The sequence below is a fragment of the Megascapheus bottae genome, chromosome 7 (genome assembly GCF_031878675.1).
Source record: "Megascapheus bottae isolate mThoBot1 chromosome 7, mThoBot2.hap1, whole genome shotgun sequence".
In the NCBI taxonomy this organism is placed as follows: Eukaryota; Metazoa; Chordata; class Mammalia; order Rodentia; family Geomyidae; genus Megascapheus; species Megascapheus bottae.
The window spans coordinates 57,524,515-57,545,570 of NC_143515.1; the positions used below are offsets into that span (position 1 = coordinate 57,524,515).

Below are 21,056 nucleotides of genomic sequence, written 5' to 3' on the forward strand. Positions count from 1 at the left end.
TATTCCAAGGTACTTCCAAATTTTGGCAGGAGCTCAGGGATATGTTCTTTTTCTCTGTGTTTAATATAAGAGGCAGCATGTAAGAACACACGTTTATTAGACAGGTCGTTACCAAATCTCACAGAACTGTCCTGGGATGGAATGAGACAATGTACAACAGTGTCCTTACACAGTGGCCAGCTCTTAGTTGGCCCTTAATAAAGGCTAGTGAAGGAGCCAGAAACTGTGACCTAGGGACTGCAATACTTGTCATTTCACTCTCTGCTCCAGCATTTAGAAGAAAACAAGTGGCTAAGTAGCATTGGCTGTCTTTTTCTCCCTAACATTTTGTATTATGATAAAATAGATGTCAAAAATTTACCAGCTCTGAGAGAGAGAGAGAGAGAGAGAGAGAGAGGGGGGGGGGGGAGAGTGTATTTTGCCAGTCCTTGTACTCAGGATATGAACAATGTCCCCAAGCTGTTTTTCTCAAGGCTAGTACTCTACCACTTGAGCCACAGCTTCACTTCCAGCTTTATGTTTTGGTGATTGAGATAAGAGTCTCATGGGCTCTTTTGCCCAGGCTGGCCTCGAACCACAATCCTCATATCTTAGCCTCCTAAGTAACGAGGTTTATAGGCACAAGCTCTGGCACCTAGATCTGTCATTTATTTATATTTACAGGGTACAACTTAACATCTACATTTTTATACATATTGTGAAATAACCACAATCAAGCCAATTCTCACATAATTACCTCGCAAGTCATGTCCCATAAGTGAATGAGAATGTGTATAGTTGTGAATGGCATTATTTATTTATTTTACAGATGGTCCATTATTAATACATAGAAATTCAATTGATTTTTGTATGTTGACTTTAAATCCTGAAATTTTTTTTTTTTTTTTTGCCAGTCCTATGCTTGAGCTCAGGGCCTGAGCATTGTCCTTGGACTTTCTCAAGGTTAGAGCTCTACCACTTGAGCCTCAGCACCACTTCTGGCTTTTTTCTATGTATGTGGTACCAAGGAATCGAACCCGGGTCTTCATGCATGCTAGGCAAGCACTTTAACCACTAGGCCAAACTCCCAGCCCAAATCCTGAAATTTTTTGAATAAAATTTCTCATTTTCCTCCTGTTACGTATTTCTAATTTCATACAATTGTGGTCAGAAATGAAACAATATACTTTCAAGATTCTTAAAATGTGTTGACTTGTCTTGAAGCCTAACATATTCTATCCTGAAGAATGTTCTATGTGTGCTTGAGAATAGTCTGCTACAGTTGGATGGGATGTTCTGTCTACATTGAGTCCATTTAGTCTCAATCGTGATTTCCTTATTGATTTTCTCTCTGGATGATCTGTTCAATGTTGATAGTGAAGTATTCAAGCTTTGCTGTCTGTCTTCCTTTACTCCTATTTCTTTCTTCAGTTCTGTTAGTATCTACTTCATATATTGAAGCACTTCAATATTATATATGTACATATACAACATTTCTAATAGCTCTTGACAAGCTGAGCCCTCTCCTGTTACATGGCCACCTTCTTTGTTTCTTGTAACAGTCTTTGATTTAGACTATTTTATGTGCTGTAAGTCCAAGCACCTTTGCTCCCTTTAAATGATCATTTTCATGAAATACCTTTTTCCAATTCTTTGCTTTCAGCCCATGTGTGTCTTTAAAACCAAAGTGAACCTCCCACAGGCAGCATATAGTTTAATCTTGTTTTCTGACTGTTTCATAGTTCCTTTGTTCTTGTCTTTCTTGCTTGCTACTTTCCTTTGTGATTTGGTAGTTTTCTGCAGTCATAAGCTTTGATTGCTTTCTCTTTATATTCTGTGTAGCTACTACAGGATTTTGTGTGTGATTAACATGAAGCTTACAGAAGACCTCATAATAGTTACAACAGACTGAGAATTACAGTTTGAAGCCAGCCTGGCAGGATCTCCAATAAACTACTCAGAAAAAGCTAGAAGTAGTACTATAGCCTAAATGGTATAGCGTTAGCCTTGAGCATCAAGACTCAGGGACAGCATTCAGGCTCTGAGTTCAAGCCCCGGGACAGGCAAAAAAAAAAAAAAATCTACATTTAATTAGATACCAAAAAATTTTGTTTTTCCCTCCTGTACATACTTTATGTTATTGATATCATGATTTATATCTTCCCATAATATTTGTACATTAGCAAGTTAATACAGCCAGTTATTTCATTGTCTTTAAACTTTTGGGGGGGATGGGGTTACTGGGGCTTGAACTGCGCCTGGGCGCTGTCCCTGAGCTCTTCAGCTCAAGGCTACTACCCTACCCTTGAACCCAGCCCCACTTCCCATTTTCTAGAGGTTAATTGGAGATAAAAGTCTCAGGTCCTTTGTGCCTAGGTGGCTTTGAACCTTGATCCTCAGATCTCAGCCTCCTGAGTAGCTAGGATTACAGGTGTGAGCCAACACCCCCAGCTGCCTTTAAACTTTTATACTAAGGTTAACCTTTAAACACAATCATTATATACCTGGAATCTGACTACAGACTTACCATGTCTAGTAAGTTCCATGCTTTCCTATTTCCATTTTGCACTCTTTCAAGCTGGAGAGTTTGCTTTTACATATTTTGTACGATAAATCTGGTAGATTTAGCTCCCTTACCTTTTGTTTGTAAATCTTTAGTTCACAGTTTTCTTCTAGCACTTTCAGTGTATTATTCTATCTACTTTCTGGCCCACAAAACTAATGCTGATAAATCCACTGATATTATTAAGGAGCATCCCTTGCACACAGTAGCTTTTCTGTTACTGTTCTCATTGTTTTGTTGTTTGGTTCTTTTTTTTTCTTTGACTTGATTATTTGACTATATATATGTGTCTCAGTGAAGATCTCTTAATGTTAATACCACTAGAAGTTCTTTGAACATCTTGATCTGGACATTCACTATCCCCTTCTGACTTGAGGTGTTTCTTATCATTACTTCTTTTTTTTTTTTTTTGTCAGTTGTGGGACTTGAATTCTGGGCCTAGGAGTTGTCTTTGGGCTCTTCAGATCAAGGTTACCACCCTATCTCTTGAACTACAGTGCTACTTCCCCTTTTCTAGTGATTAATTGGAGATAAGAGTCTCATAGTCTTTAGTGCCCAGTCTGGCTTTGAACTGTGATCCTCAGATCTCAGCCTCCTGAGCAGCAAGGATTACAAGCATGAGCCACCATGTCGGCTTTTACCATTACTTCCTTAAGTAATGTTTCTACCCCTTTATCTATTCCTCCTGGGATTTCCATAGTGCATGGAGGGTTTTGGTTGATAGTGTCCCATATGTCACATCAGCATTCTTCACTCTTCTACCTTCTTTTTTGATTTCTGCTCCTCTAACTGCATACTTGTAAGTGATTTATCTCAAAGTTAACTGGTTCTCTCCTTGCTGATCTAATCTGCTGTTGGAGCTGTTTATTGACATTTTAGTTTGATAGCTATATTCTGCAGCTCTAAAATTTGTTTGGAGCTTTTAAATTATTTTTATGTGCGTTGAACTTATCATTTTTCCAGTATTAACCTTTCTAATTTAATGTAGTCATCTATCTGTATTCTCCTCTAGTGCACTTCTTCAAGATGATGTTTCCTTCATTCTTTATGTACCGTTGTATTCCTGATAAATTCATTCTTTTTTTTTTTTGCCAGTGAGTATTGTTCTCGGGTTTTCTCAAGGCTAAAGTTCTATCTCTTGAGCCACAGCACCACTTCCAGCTTTTTTCTATTTATGTGGTACCAAGGAATGGAACCTGGATCTCCAAGCATGCTAGGCAAGCACTCTACCACCAGGCCAAACTCCAGGCCCCAATAAAGTCACTCTTTACTGATTGACTTCAAAAGACTCCTCTTTGCCAGCTAAAGATTTTGGAGGTCTCTTCGCCCCTTACTCTAGATGTCCTGCCATAGTCCACTCATTTCTTCTTGCAAGAAACATCTTAAGAATGTTGGCCTTGCCTCACCCCCACAGAATTGGGCCAGGTGCTAAGAGACTCCTACTTACTTTCCCCCAGGCAAGTTCTCCTGATGTATTCAAGGTGGTTTACACTTTTCCCCAGCCCACATGCTGTCTGTGGGAATGTGTACATACTCTGTAGAGGCTCATGGTTACTGTCTCAGGGGTATGTGCAGCACCAGCTCTGGGCAGCTGCCACTTGTGGGAATTCCACCAGGGCTCATGGGAAGGCTCACATTGATTAGGATCTATGGTCAGATTTTGAGATCTATGTGTGGTGGCTGCTGTGGGCTTCTCCTTTTTTTCCTTGCACTTACACTCCCCAAAATGTGCAATCATGCTGATCCTCTTAGTGATCTGGGTGAAACCAGGCAGAAGGGGCTCTTAACTAATGTGGAGGCCATGGAGCGGGGCCCAAGAGGCACCGAGCTTTGCTGCCTTAGGAAAAAGTAACATAGGTAAAGTAAAATGGTTATTGCTTTCAATACATCTATTTTCAGTTGTGTTTTGTTTGTTTGTTTTGATCAAACAGGATGACAGGATCTCTCCACTGGACCCCTGGATTCCAAAAGAGGTATTACTGATGCTGAACAGCCATCAAAAATCAATGTTTTGCAGAGCCAAGAAGATTGTAATCTTTCATTCTACCAGCTTGTTGACATCAATTCAGTTTGTGTGTCTGTGCCAGCCTGGGGAATAAGCTCTTGCTTAGCTTTTCTCTCACACGGCTGAGGCTCTACTACCTCAGCCATGCCTTCATTCTGGCATTTTGCTGGTTCACTGGAGATGGAATCTCACAGACTTTTCTGTCTCGGCTGGCTTTGAACTTTGATCTTCAGATCTCAGCCTTTTTGAGTAGCCAGGATTGCAAGCATGAGCCTCTGGTGCTTAGCTCATCTTGCATATTTTACATACACAGTTTGTGGTATTAGTACATTCATAATTTAGTGAGATAATACCATCCATATCCAGATTCTTTTCATATTTCAAAGTAGAAACTACTCATTTGCCCCCGATAGCAACCACCATTCCATTTTCTGTCTTTGTCCATCAAAGACATCCTATTTCTGTTTTTGCATTCAGAAGATGATCATCATACCACTTATTCTTTATTTCACTCATTCATTTAGTCATTCAACAAACATCCATTTTACAAGTAATTTTCAATTGAGCACCTAGTTTCTAAATCTAAAACATAGTGCCACATAAACTAAAAGCTTCAGTGAAACTAAACCAGAACTGTGACACAAGGAGAGAAAGGAGGAGGAAAAGTGAGCAAGATCTACTGGCCACATGATGATCTATAAGTCTTCATGGATTTAGCATTTTCCCCAAAATTCAGAAAGGGCTAGTTTCCTGGAGAAAGGATCCATATTTTCAAATGGATTGGCAGTATTCCAGGAGAAATGATCCTAAAGACAATGCACTCCTGATCCTTTCCAGGTGTTTTGATAGAATCCATCTAATTGAGTTACAATCTTTGAAGTTTATATCCTTCACAAAATGAACCTTGAATCAAGCTGAATTGACTAATTATAACTGTATATGGAGATTAGGAAGGCAACATTGAGTATAACTAATTTATGCAAATACAGACAAGGGCAATGGCTCTGCTCACACTGTGAGAAAAAAAATAAACATCTTTGCCATCATGAACCGTGTTCTCACATCCCCTTCACCAGATGGGCTGCTGGATTGATGGTGGGACATGTCACAGGTACATATCAAGTGAAATGGATATGAAAAACTCTTTTAAAATTAGCCTTCAGGATCACAAGAGTCTCAGCAAAGTCTGAGAAGGGTGTCCAGAGGCAGGAGGGAGGGGAGATAGCCAACAAGTTCAGAGATGCATTGGTTAGTAGTATTTTCTTATGTTCTGAGCACAATTGGATAACAAGATAACTACGATGGACATCAACTAATTAAATATGTCAAAGCAACTATTGCAGGGGATTTCGAATTTCCTAACACAAAGAAATAATACATGTCTGAAGTGATAAGATGTGCCCCTATCCCTGAACTGATCATTATACATTGTGTTCATAAACTGAAATGTCACACTGAGCCCTGCAAATATGTGTAATTACTATGTGTCCACTGAAAATAATTTTTTTAATAAAAGAGAGCCTATTGTATAGCTGGTTTTATCACTGACTGAATTATACTCCTGGGCCTTTATGGATGATTGAAATCAATTTCAAATAAAAAAAAACCACAAACTGATTTTTAACAATATTTTCAACTTTTTCTTAGCAACAATGAAACAAAACTGAAGGGGCTGACTGTCCTTTCCTCTTACTTCTTCCCCCACTCTCTCAGTTGGATGGCCTGCTAGATGCCAGAGAAGAAAGAAGTTGAGGAACAACAAAATCTACAAATTGGTTGCATTATCAATGATGTGCATCAACAAAACTTGTAGATGGCATTCTCTACCTTCCAGTGGCTAGAGCCGGAAGGTAGGAAGAAGCCACATCCCAAAGCCATTAGTGACAGCAGCAGGAAGTGACAATCAAGGAAAAGGCCTCTGCTTTTGGCAGGCTTTCTCTTATTTCCCATGTGTTCCACTCCTTGGATGGCTCCACAGACATCTCCAAATCACAATATCCATCAACGGCCCAGTAAGTACACACCTTTGAGACCACCAAAATTGCTGGAGCATAGTTATAGGAAAATGATAATCACATTTTTATTTATTATATAGAAGGCTATGTTTTGTTCAAAGTGTCTGCTCACCATCCTTCGTTACCACATAAGATAAGCCATCTCCCTCTTTCACAAAAAAGAACTCAACAGTGACAATAACCATTTACTGTACATTTTCCAGCTATTAACCTCCATGCTGAGGGCCTTACTTACATTCCTGGCATGAAGTAGGTGGTGATATTACCTGTTTCACAGAGGAGGAAACTGAGTCCCACCCCCCCACCAATGGGAGGAAGAAATCCTCATTCTTCCTCCTTCTAAATCATCCATCTAGCTCCCATCGTTCCAATAGTCCAAATAGCTATCAAGTGCTTAGGCCAGAAAAACAAATAGACTTTTGCTCTGGCTCCAATGACAACCTAAAGGAGAACTATAATTCTCTTTTTGTTTACCACCTGTCTTTATATCACATCTAGACTGAACAAGGTCAGACATTGCTTAAGGAGGACAAAGAGAGGAGAAGATAACTTGCAAATCTTCCAGACCTGAATCACCTTGTTCAATGCATCTCATAACACACACACACACACACACACACACACACACACACACACACACACACACACCCTTCACAGAGCATGCCCACACAAGATTTCCAGCTCTAATTTTATGTTAAACAGCATGATGATGCAGCCAATCAGACAGGGGGAAATGTGCCAATAGGCAATTTTGCTAAACATCCTTAAATTAGCTATTTGAAGAGTCGATGCTAAGAGCCAATAGGTATACAAAGTTTGCTGGGATTACAGATATCAAAGATTAACTCCCTGCCTCCAACCAACCCATCATTTAGCAGCTCCAGCCCCCTCCATTATCCTCTCCACACCGCCAGCCCAGATGAGTAGCCCCATCCGCTGGGCATCTTGCCCCCAAGGCTCTGTGCTCAGTTGTCTCTCCCCTCAGCCGCCAGCAGCTTCCCAGACCTTCCCAGAGCTGCAACACATCAGAATTCCTATCGCTTCTGTCCACCCAGGGGGAAAACCTTCCAGCTGCCTTGTACTTAAGCATCACCCTCGGCACCATAAGCCTGAGCCTGTGCATAATTGACGAGGAATATGTTGATAAGGAATGGGACTGCTCCAAGTTTCTGAAGGATAAGTAGGTAATTAAAAGAAAAACCTAATTTAAGAAAACCCTGAACACTTTTTTTTTTAATCTCTCTGGCAACATACGTTATGGATTATTCTTTTACACCAGAAGATTTCTGTTTGGAATCTGTTTTTTCAAAGCCTGAGGCTAGATACCTAATATTCTAGGGCATCTCACCCTCCTCCTACCTTCTTAGGAGGTGGCTCAAAAGCACAGGGTTGCAGAGCCCACCTCTGTCTCCCTGAAGAGCTCAGAAGTATCTTCACCTTTCACAGTCTGAACACCTGCAGGGATCACCCACACAGAGCCGCCTGGCCAGCAGCGGCCCACACTGGTGGAGAGCCAGGTGTCGGAAGGCCTCCTGCCTCGTCGTCGTCAGGATGTGGGCACTGCAGAGGGGAAATCAGTCTCCCTGCTTCCGGCTGTTATGGCTTCCCTGCCTGGCTGGTTGAAGGCCCACAGTGATCCAACCATCTGCCAACACATTTGCCTCGGATGGACAAGCCAGCGTGGGCTTTACAAACTGCACACCGTAAGGATGACTGGGGGAAAAGGAGGCCTCCAAACGGTTCTGGCAGAAGAGACGAACTTCAGACCATGGGAGATGTAGTGTGCACAGGGAGAACTTAATGGGGCTGGGGGAGGAAGGACAGATTAGACAGGGGAGGGCGGGCAGGTGTGTCTGTAGCAGGTGCGGATGTGACCTCAGAGCCTGGAGACCCGCCCACTGCCCCCACAGGCACCAGTTTCCTGAGATCCAGGTGCTGGGCAGGGACTTCTAGAGAGGGCCAGAGAGGAAGAACCACCAGAAGGGGCTATCCCCCTACTACACACACACACACACACACACACACACACCCCTCCCCCATTGTGGACCTGACTCACACAGGAGCTCTGTCCTTTCCTAAGATACAGGCTGGACTTGCATGATCTTCCTTGCATGTTACCACTGAAGAGACAGGCTTAACACTGTGTTGGAGCCCTACTGCCCTACTGCAAAACACTTACCTGATTGTGGTAAAACGGAACTCATCATTGCTTTTGTGGGTACTTCTGCTACATAACCACCTTTCCTCCATGCTTCCTGTCATACCCAACTCAGTTGCATCTTGGTCTAGCAGCCCATTTAGGTGAAGGGCCTATCTAATAGCTACTGGTCCTTGTGATTTCTCCCCAGTCCAAGCCATTTGGTGGGCATGGAGGTGTGGCGAATCAAAGCAAACACAAGCTTCCCCTTCTAAGAGCTGAGGTCACATAAAGAACACACACACATTCTTGAAATAATAGTATAAGGGGATATACAATGACAAGTCTGACATCAAGGAGAGGTATAAGAACTAAGATCACAGTACTGATCCCAGAACAAGGTGCCCAGCCATGAGAGAAAAGGCGATGGCAGTTGGAAATGGCTGAGGTCCCCAGGAAGCTGTTGCTGGAAATAAAGGTAGGGGCTAAACCCTGGAGGGTCTGAAGTCTGAGATTTGCTCTCTGCTACAAGCCTCAATATAAATGACCCCAGATTAAAAACTCTGAAAAGACATGATCAGAATTGATTTTATTTTTTAACAAACAAGCATTAAAAAAAAGAAAACCATTTCACTCTAACTCAATGTAGAAAACAGATTGGGAGAGGTCAGCAATAATTCAGGTGATGTAGCTACAAATAAACCATTAGAGGATTGCCATGAGAAAAAAGGCTCCTGGAATCAGACTGCCAGATTCAGGATAGCACCAGGGGAAGGAATGGTTTTTTCAGACAAAGGTTCAGAGGTAAGGGTTGTTTCTAGGAACTGACTGGCAGTCTGAAATTGCCAGAGCAAAGAGTGTGAGATGGAGAGCAATGAGAAATAACAAGCTGGGAGGAAAGATTGGTAGAGGCCAGACAGGAAAAGCTCCTCTATGACACTATAAGGCCTTGTCCATTAAGTTATCAAGCACCACAGAGGATTTAAGCAGCAGTGTGATATGATCAAGTTTATTTTAGATAGATGATTCTGCCAGTTGGGTAAATAAAGCATAATGGGGAGAGTCAGAAAGATTTAGTTAACCAGATAGCAACAAATCCACACATTCAAATGCTATGCAGATATTAAAAATGATTAAGGTTGCAACAGGCTTGTGATGTCGTGCTAGATCTGATTCATGTATTTCACATTATCCCAAATGCATGTGTGTATGTGTGCGTGAAGACTAGATGGAAACCAATCTCTTAACAAGCTGAAAAATGCAAGGCATTATAAATGATTTTTATTTCCTTCTTGCATTTTTCTACAATTTCTACAATAAACACATGTTTATAAAAGGTCATCATCAGAAGGGGAAAAAAATTAAAGATTTAAGTCACGTGAGGCCAGCATGAATGAACCTATCATGCTGATAGAAACAATTTATAGTCTGATAGCACCTGGTATTTAGTGATCCTAAATCTTAAGCCACAAGATAAATATCATTCTCTCTATGCTCACAGAGAGGAAAATGAAAAACAGAGAAGCAAAATGATTCATTTAACATGACACAAAGGGCTGGAGGCAGAAGCTGAGAGGAATTAGGTAGATGCATGCACTCCTTGGCTGGTTCTATTTTTTTTTTTGAGAAATTATTTGGACAGAGCAGATCATGCACAATCCAATAATTAAGAGAGCCAAAATAATTAGAAATAGCCCAATAGACTGCATGATTATCAGCCTGAATCAATAAAGAAGTCAATCCAAACTCTTTGATAACTAAGGCAGTTACACTGCTACTGGGGCTATAATTCCAGAACCCTGAGCTCAAATTAAGATCGTGTTTTTCTAGTGAAAAGAAGGCCAGCCTTAGAAGGCAAGAAAGCAGAAGCTGCTTCCACACTATGCACATCATTATCGACACTGTGTTAAAAGAAAATAAAAGTTAACGCAAGTGTTTATCATTGTAAGCATGCTTAACTTCCATGCCTGAATGGGCAGTATATAGGGTCCAACTCTCTAATGACTAATCTCTTCGTAGCTCTCCCCCACACTGCTCTACCAGGAGCTATAAAACACAACCAAGATGAAACTGTATCTACTGATAATACTACATACTCTAGACTCCAAGCTGAGTTCCCATCTTTCTCCCAGATAGAGGAAATGTGGTCTCTGCAAGCACCAGGTATTAACTACAAGGCACACTGCTCCTCTTCCAGTGGTACTCAGCCCAGCAAAGACAGCATAAGATTGGTCCTATTTTTCTTTACTTATTTTAAAGTATCAGAAGTGCTTAGAAAACCCCAGTGGTATACACATACACACACACACACACACACACACACACACACACACACACACACACACACACACACACATAATAGGGGCTCTAGAGTTTAAAATAACCTCTTGGCTTTTTTGTTGGATGAGTAAGGTAAGACTCCGGAGGGAAGATGGAGGAGGTAGAAGGCATCCCCAAATTGCCAGCCTAGCAGATTAAGCAAGTGCAAATTAGTCAGTGTCCAAACTTATACTGAAATGGACAATACTGTCGGTTGCAAGCTAATAACATGATTCTTATTTGTAAATACACAGAACATGAGTAAGCAATTTATAATTTCTTAGTCTACTGCAAGTAGTCCTGAGGATCAGTAGAATAATGGTGGGTGCTAATTTACCCTTTGCTACTGCCTACTCCCCTTTCTGCACATTATCTCAGGGAGGTGGTAACAGACAAGCAAGGCTGTGAATGGGGAGATGGCGAGGGACACTGTAAAAGAGACCTGGTCATGCCTATCAGTAATCATCTGGACTCCTCACAGACTCTCTGGATCTGCCCCTCTGCATGTCCACTTTCCATCTCAGAGCCCTCTCGCAGTCATGGCCTGCCTTGTTTTTATCCTCATTTTCTCCTCTAGGAGGGATATAGACAGCAAACTTCACATCTCTCTATAAATAAGAAATGCTATATACCCTGACCCTGTACTTCCTAAGGGCTATTTACTACAACATGAATACCCCCCCAAAGGACTCAGGCAGAAACAAGGAAAATCCTGAAGTCTTCGCTCACAGAAGGCAGCTCCCGAAATATCACCTACGACTATTTGCCTTTACCTCTGTCCTACTACCAACCTGCTGCGTGTACAGTTGCTGATCCTGGCCCATTAGCAGCAATGAAGTCGAATACAAAAAGGAACAGCAAGCGCCAGGCAGCAGGAGCAAAAGGAAATGATACTTCACAAAGTAACAAGCACAAGAAAAAATCAGAACAAGCACAACCATTTTTTTTTAAGGGTAGTAGACAGTGTCATTCAGCTATGAGGCACCACGCTTTAACACACTTGGACATTCCCTGAGGGCACATGACATTACATCATAGTTCAAAATGATGACCTTCTGAGAGTGCTAAACCCAAACTGAAGCTCCATTTAGTGCTTTCTGTTTCAGAAGGCAGAAATGTGCATCATGCACTGAAAATATAGATCTGTACACTTAGAGAAAAACAAGCTTTCACATGCATAAAAGATTTCTGGCTATTCATAAAATTCATTCCTTATTTCTTGATGCCCTTAATAAATCACAGAATGGAATCATTTTAAAACTTAGGAAATATATACTTCTACACTTTGCTTTACAAATGGGGCAACAGAGGTTTAGAAAAGATTAAAGCCAGGCACCAGTGGTTCACACTGGTAATTCTAGCTACTCAGAAGTCTGAGACCTACAGATGATGTTTTGAAGACAGCTGGGACGGAGAAGTCCATGAGACTCTTATCCCCAATTAACCACCAAGCTCTAGCCTTGAGCACGGAAAAGCTCAAGGACAGTTGATTAACGCTATTATTATTAACTATAAGGACAGTTAACATGTCAATTACAGTATTGGACAAGGTATCTATGAGACAGGCAGACAGAACAGGTCCATGACTGTCTTAACTACCTCTAAGATCACTCCTTCCCAAAGAAAAGCCCAAATACGCCCCAAAGTCTGCTCCAATTGTGCCTAATGAGCATCCCATCTGACAAAGGCCTACACCTACCAGGAAAGGACTACGTCCTTACATGGTAAAAGGAAACAAGGGGAAAGCTCCCCAATTAAGACTTTACATTTATTCATGGCATATCACTAAGATCATTATAATAGAATGCATGTGAGAATAGTCATGCATAGTTGGGAAAACAACAACAACAACAACTGCTATATAAAGCCGAGCTTTGGACACTCACCACTGTAATCCTAGCTATTCTGGAGGCTGAGATCAGAGGACTGGGTCCAAAGTCAGCCTAGGCAAGAAAGTCAGTGTAAGACTCTTAACTCTAATTAACCTCCAGAAAATCAGAAGTGGAGCTGTAGCTCAAAGTGGAGCTGTGACTCAGTGAAACAGCACTAGCACTGAGCAATTACAGCTCCACTCTGAGTTAAAGCTCCAAGACAAAAAGAATGCTATCTAACCATTACCTACCACTCAAAACTGTCCATCATGAAGAACTCCAGTTGAGGAGACTCTCTGACCCTCTTCTCAACTCCTAGCAGCCTCAAATTGTGCTAGACACCACTGTTTGAGCCCTTGGGGCTCTCTTGCTCAGACCTATCCCTACAGGGGAGAATAGTTCCACTTTACTCTTTATTTCACCCGTGAACCTATGCTTCTTTCATTACTTGCATGATCTTTACTCGATTCTTTGTTCGAGACACCAAGAACATGGAATGACATCTAATCAAGATAGCCACATACTATCATTTGAAGAATGACAGTAATACCAGTCGAAGAAAAAGGGCAGAAATAAAGCCAAGTGTGCTGGCTCATGCCTGTAATCCTAGCTACTCAGGAGGCTGAGATCTGAGGATCAAGGTTCAGAGTCAGTGGGAGCACAAAAGGACCAAGACTCTTTTTTTTTCCCATATATTTTTATTGTAATTAATAGAAGGGTTACATTATATTCACCGGTAGGAGGTGCATTACTTCACATACATTGACACCTTTTCTCATGTCTTGGTCCCCATTTCCCTCCCCCCCACCCTCACCCCTCATCTTGTTTCCCCCTCCCTTCCCTATCCAATTTCAAATAACCAAATATGCATTTATCCAATATATCAGATAACAAAGTGAAATACTGTAACAATATGAGATAACTAAGGGACAGCAAAAGAGATGAGAGATAACACAGTACATTATGGACAACAATCACTCATTATATGTCTTTTGTTTTTATATCCTAGAAGGACCAAGAGTCTTATCTCCAATGAACCTCTAGAAAACAGGAAGTGGGGCTTGGGCCAAGGGTAGGGCAATAGCTGAAGAGCTGAAGAGCTCAGGGACAGTACCCAGGCCAAGTTCAAGCCCCATGACCCACACAAAAAAGGAAGAAATAGAAATAATAAAGATTCATAATATGAATTGTGAATAATGAAATAACAATAAAAACTCCAAGACTTTAACACAGTGGATTATTAAATTCAGAAATCGCTAAAACTTACAAAGAAAACGAGACTTTTCTCTGAGAACTCAATTCTCTTCTGAAACAAAGGAAGAAAACAACCTAAAAGATTTTCCTGTAATAAGAGAGTAGTTTTCTTTCTTTCATGAATACTTTTTCAAAAGTTCTTCAAAGACATTTGAAATGAGCAGGCAAGGCAAGATTTAAATTATGCATATTATGCAATGTTCTAAAGGGTATTCCTATTCTCTTGTTCTCCATTGTAAACACAAATTTCATGTAAAACTAGAAGTATCTTATTAACACTAATTCCCAATGAAATTATCTAAGAAGAATATACAGCTGAGTCCTTCTAAACAGTGAACACTGCTTTCACAAAACAAATTTCCTGAAATAATAGTAAGTTTGTATTTCTCCTTTAAAACTCTCAGGAACTAGCTGGGCTCAGATGGCTCAAGCCTACATATAATCCTTGTTACTCGGGAGGCTGAGATCTGAGGATTGAGGTTCAAAACCAGCCCAAGCAGGAAAGCCCATGAGACTCTTATCTTCCAAATTAACCACCCAAAGGCCAGTAGTAGAGCTATGGCTCAAGTGATAGAGACGTAGCACTGACCAAAACAGCTCCAGCATCCAAAACCGGAGTTCAAACCCCAGGATAGGAGCCAGGTGTTTGGCCTAGTGTTAGAGTGCTTGCCTAGCATGCACGAAGACCCAGGTTCGATTCCTCGGTACCACCTACATAACAAAAAGCCGGAAGTGGTGCTGAGGATCAAGTGGTAGAGTGCTAGCCTTGAGAAAGGCCAAGGACAGTGCCCAGGCCCTGAATTCAAGCCCCAGTACCGGCAAAAAAAAAAAAAAAAGAAAGAAAGAAAGAAAGAAAGAAAGAAAGAAAGAAAGAAAGAAAGAAAGGAAGGGAGGGAGGGAGGGAGGGAAGGGGGGAGGAAGGGAGGGAGGAAAGGAGGAAGGGAAGGAGGAAGGGAGGGAGGGGGGAAGGAAGGAAAGAAAGGAAAGAAAAGACATCACATTCAAAAAAGCAAAGGAAGGCTTTATATAGCTTATATAAATGAAAAGGTCCTTAAACTGGGTTATTCTAGCAGCTGTTTCTAAAACTAACCTTTTCTTAGCTTGACCCTTGGCTGAGTTAATTAAGCTGCTGTTTTCTTAAGCATGTTATCACTAAAGCAGTTGATGCTGCCAGAGACCCAACAACTTGCACTAATCCAATCTCTATTTACAAATGAGAAAATTCTAGACCCGAAGAGGTGAGGTGGCTTGCCCAAGGTCGTAGGACTAGTTCAAAGCAGAGTGAAGAAAAGACCCAAATCTCCTGATTCTTATCACCTGAACCAACTGCAAAAATAAACTGCCTGGAAGGAAAGATCACTTCAGCATGGCAGTTAAAGTCCCTCATCTCTTGAAGAGCCACCTCTGTCTGCAGAACCCACCGGGCTCTCACACATGCCCACATGACTCTCTGGCTTTCCTAAGCACACAGAAATGCCCTAGTAACAAATCTGAAAGCATCAAAACAGCTAAGAGCCTAATGAAGGGCAGCCTTCCAGAGTCAGCAATTCACTCCAGCTACTCTGCTTTCTGGTCAAGGAAAGAATGTCATTGGACTTGGAATAATTTTATTGGGGAAAAAAGAATATTTAATAAGCCAACACTGTAAAGGACATGCAAGGAATGAATTGATAAAATTCTACTAGCATGTTGGGTTTCTATGATCCAAAAACCATCCTACTCCACTGTGTGAAAGAAGAGAGACAAAGGAATAGTTCCTGAAGGTAGAGACTTCCCAGGGAGATAAGCAGCCAGACTAGAGCACCTAATTAATAACACAATCCTTCGGCTAAGGATTAAGAACATTTTATGGGGAAAATCCCCATAAAGAGGCTCTCTGATCATTTTATACTGAGATTTTGAACACTTTCAAAATAAAGCCATATCAGGAATGTTGGTTTTGTTTTCCTGTAGGGTTCTTCTTTGTTTTCTCTCTCTTTTTTTTCTTTTTTAATCTACTACCAGTGATTCTTATTTGATGCTGGGCATTTTGCTTTCTTTGAATTATTGGTATCTTAGTTTTTGAAAAATAAGAATAATTCTCTCTTCTCCTTGCCCTTGAACTGAACAAGAACTCTGGAGTGGGTAGGAGAGAATAGATCAGATAAGAATGTGATTTGAATCAACCCAATACATGGTCAAGAAAAATTACCTGGGCTGCCAGGTCCTCAGCCACATGGCATCTGCTCCTGGCCTTAAGGGAGAAAGAAAATGGGCAAGGAGATAAACTACAGCACAATTCAGAAATCACTGTAATAGAAATGAAAAACAGAGTGGAATTAGTCCTCCCTGTAGTTAGGGGATGCCTGAAACTGTGCTTAGAGCTAAACTTCATCTATATCATACCCAATAATGACAAAGTTCAATTGTGCAGATATAGTTGAGTAACAATAATAAACCAAATAATTAAAATATGCTATAACAGAATTGCCACCATCATGAATATTGCACTTTGGAGTCATTACTGAGTAAAATAAGGTCACTTGAGCACAAGTAACTTTCTGAGACCACAGTTGACCATGGAAAGTAAAACTTTGAGTAAGAGCCAGGCTTCGTAGCTCATGCCTGTAATCCTAGCTACTCAGGAGGCTGAGATCTGAGGATCTAGGTTCAAAGCCAGCCCAGGCACAAAAGGACCTGAGAATCTTATCTCCAATTAACCTCTAGAAAACGGGAAGTGGGGTTTGGTTCAAGGGTAGGGTGGTAGCCTTGAGCTGAAGAGCTCAGGGACAGTGCCCAGGCCAAGTTCAAGCCCCATGACTCACAAAAAAAAAAAAAAAAAGAACTTTGGATAAGAATGTACTACTGTAAACCAATTCATCCTGCACAGAATGAGGGAGGATCTGAAGTCAGAGTCAAGAAAAGCTAAAGCAGAAATAACAATGACACCAAGCTAGGGAAAGTAAATAGTGCCCAGATAGACAGACAAGGGATGATATTTCAGGCAAAAGAAATATAACCTTCAGTGACACAGCAACATGAAAGGTACATGTATTGGAGGAATAGCAAGTGGTCTAATGTAGCCTGAGTCTACATTTCTTGAAGAAGTATTCAATATGTAACCACAGCGGTAGCTTGAGTTTCGTGGCAAAACTGTTTTTCATGATCTGCTAAGAGATTGGGGCTTTAGCTGTAGGTAATGCACATCACTGGTGTTTAGAGTTTTCATGTGGTTGTTTACCAATTGAACCATCTTAAAGTATGCAGTATAGTGACAATATCTTGGACAATCCACTCTTACCATTCCCTTAACATTTTCACAAGTCAAAAAAATACCTTACTCATCAAGCAATTACATCCATCCCCCCTCTCTGCTTTCTGTTTCTATGGGGTTGAATATTCTAGATAATTCTTTATATAAGTAGACTCACAATATGTGGCCTTTGTACCTGCTTCTTTCATTGCCCACATTTTCAAGGTCCATCATGTACTGCATTCCCTTTTTTTTGTTGTTGGTCATGGGGCTTGAACTCTGGTCCTGGACATAGTCCCTGAGCATGTCAGTCAGTGTAACACTAGCACTCTATCACTTGAGCCACAGTGCCACTTTTTGGTTTTCTCATGTTTAATTGGAGATAAGAGTCTCACAGACTTTCGTACCCAGGCTGGCTTTGAACTGTGATCCGCAGATCTCAGCCTCCTAAGTAACTGCATTCCTTTTTATAGCCAACATAATATTTCACTGTACTGCTATGCCACATTTTCTTCATCCATGCATTAGTTAATGGGCATCTATATTGTTTCCATATTTTTGCTACTATGAGACTGCTACTGTGAATAGTTTTATATACAGATATTATATATGTACATAATACCATATGTATTATATTATATAACATATATGTCTTATGTATGTAATATATATTAAATAAATATATAATTTCTGCTTGAATGTGTTTTCAATTCATTTGAGTATATATCTACAAATAGAACATGCTTTATTATTTGGTAATTCTATGTTTAACTAATTGGGGAACCTATAAGTTAAACATTAGCTTTTTATTTTAAAGACATAGGATGGTTTTAAAAATATAAAATAAAATAAAATCTAAATATTCCTCATGAATATCTTAAGATATTATTCCCTAAAGATCCACCAAATACTGCCTCTTGCTTGCTTCCCTTCCTGGCCTTCTTTCTTTCCTTCCTGCTTTTTTGCTTTTATTCTCTTTGAACCTACAAGTTAGCATGCAATCTGGTGGCCCAAATATATGCCCACCCACATACCTTGCAGCTTTACACCATCTTCAGAGACTTCTGTGCTAAAATCCTGCTAGCTCAGTCCATCTACAACAGTGCTGACTTTTTTGCTTCAGAATTCCTGCTCTGAGGAGGTGTCTAGCTTTAATAAACAGACCTCTCTGTGCTCAAGAAGGGGCCCAGGAGGAACAAGAGCAACTCCATCAGGAAAAGCAAGACTCATTAGAGTGGTGCAACTTGAACATTACTCCAGAAGTGACCAAGGTTCATTTGTATAGGCTCCTCCCCCAGGCCCCTCATCCAAACACAGAAACATGGCCACTAAACAGCCGCTTTCTCAGCTGGCCTTCTGGATTTGTCATTTCGAAAGAAAATAATTCTTCAGAGGAATTTCAAGGATTATAAAACTGGCTCCTCTTTGAAATAGAATTGGTTACTCCATTTTCAAATATGTGCCTCTCACTAAAGAGTGCTTTGCTAATTTCCTTTGTCACAATTTTTACAGGTTGTAGATGTACTTGGAAGTTGTAATGATGGTCACGTAACATCAGGGATTGTCATTGTACACCTCTAAGGAATTCAGAAATGACAACAACTCACAGCATGTCTGGAAGAGATTTTACTTTGGAAGTGGCTAGAGAGGGGGATGGGTGGGGCAAGATCAGGATGCTTTCCTCATAGCTCTCCCAGGGGAGACGGAGACGTGGGAGGGAGTGGGGAGGCTGTGTGTGAGGGAGAAATGCATTAGCACAAACTTCTCAATCAAATATAACAACTGCTCCATCCCTTTCAGTAAGTACATCGATCGCCCATGAGATTCCCTATTTGAACATTCTACCTTACATTTACAACCTATAAATATAAGCTTCCTTGGAAACAACTGTACAGCCTCCGGTCACTAAACATTAAGATGATACAAACTGCTCTTGGAAAAAATGTAAAGCACATCCATGTCTTGCAAGTACAACTTGCAGGGTGCAGAAAAAGTGGTCAAGCTGAAAGAGCTAGCAGGAAATCTGGGTTTTCTTCTCATCTTGTCCTATGGTGGAATATTCTAGTAGAATAATACTGCCATTTGAATGTCCCTTGCTGTGGCAGAGCAGACACTCTTCCTAGACTAAAAGAAATTTGATTTTGTGCAGATGCCAGGCAACCAAGAGCATCCTAAGAAGATTAACGGCATCAGGAGTAAAATGTGATTGGTCTAAAGAGAATCATGGCAATTCCAACTGACATTCTAACCAAGGAGACTTCGTGTGTGTGTGTGTGTGTGTGTGTGTGTGTGTGTGTGTGTGTGTGTGTATTATATGTTATGTGTATTATATAATTATATAATAAACAATATTATATATTATATGTATAAAGAAGGGGTTCAGAAAGGAGAGTATTATCTTCTTTCTTGACCTTTGAACTGTCACCTTGTAAGAAAGTAACTCAGTGACTCATAGAGCTACTGAAGACACAAGGATCAAGGAAAGAATGCTGAAATTTCTAAGGCCTAACCAGGATTCTTTCAGGTTGTGATTATGCAAGATAATGCGTTTTTCTCATAGGATAAGCCATATTTATTTGGACATTCTGTTTACTAGACACTAAAGACTGCATAGAGTTTGAACCACTTGAGTCATTCCTCCAACCCCTAGCTTTTAGAGAGTCTAGCAAACTTATCTGCCAGCCGGTATGAAGCTAGGGCAGGGAGGCGAGGGAAGGAAGATAGTCTGCCATTTTAACCTGCAAATAGAACTGGAAAAGTGCTAAAACAAGAACTATGTGAGAGTTCCAAAATAAAAGCATTCTCTGAAAAAAGCACTGTGCCACAAATTTCCACTGTGAAAATCTGGGGCCTACCTATTAGTTTAAAAAAAAACAAAACAGCACTTTATTTCTTCCATGGCATAATGACAATGTTACTGCACAATCATCTGCATGCACCGCAAAGAGAATAGGGAACCATTCTGTTTAATGCCTCTCAGACACATTTATTTCAATAACTGTCACCTTTAAAGGACATGCGCAACTGAGCCCTTTTATGATTTCTCCTGTCATTTCCTTTTGAACTTCCCCGATCAGGTGTTTGGGGACCTGTTCAGAGGACTAACGGGTAATAAGTTATTTATACACCTGCCAATTTTCTAAATCAGCGGTGGCACCAAAGGATGACTTTGACTGAAGCACTCATGTTATGATATCCATCAGTTCTCCCATACAACCCCCACCGCCAGAAAATCACAGTCTGGCTTAAACCCCTACCCTCCCCCTCCCATCTCGTCTACACAGAATCAAAGGGCCTTCTCCCTCCCACCCCCACCATACATTCTGCTTTATAAATTAAAGCCAATTCGAGCTATGCTGATGACAACATTCCCCTGATTCACCAGCATTCTGATGCTAAGCTTTCAGAGAAAAGGAGCGGGTTTGAAAACTGTGTGTAATTGACAGGAGTTGGCAGGGGAAGTGCAATTCACCCATTACAGGCAACATGCTATAAAAATCAGGTGAGCATCACTGCTTGAAGTTCCTTTCAACTCCATGAATCTTTGATTCTACCAGGGCTTTCCCATTTGCCTCCTACCAATTTCAGTTTCTTTAAAAGAAAAAGAAAAAAGGTAACTCTTGAGGAAAAAAAGAAAGAAAGGAAAAATAACGTGATTTTGATGCTTCTTCAAGACACCTT

At 40.8% G+C, this 21,056-nt stretch overlaps 1 protein-coding gene across 7 annotated transcripts in view; it reads right to left on the bottom strand.

The window, feature by feature from the left end:
- The window catches only part of Tmem178a (transmembrane protein 178A), an 88,973-nt gene that overhangs the window by 26,573 nt on the left and 41,344 nt on the right, over positions 1-21,056 (bottom strand). Inside the window, exon 1 of one of the 7 annotated variants that reach the window (XM_090337079.1) lies at positions 18,410-18,484. The exons of 4 other annotated variants lie outside the window; for them this stretch is intronic. The gene's annotated coding sequence lies outside the window, so the exon portion shown is untranslated. Of the gene's footprint in view, positions 1-7,921; positions 8,367-16,334; positions 16,377-18,409; positions 18,485-21,056 lie in introns of those variants that run through there. 2 more of the 7 variants (XM_090337080.1, XM_090337077.1) reach the window with 2 other exon arrangements.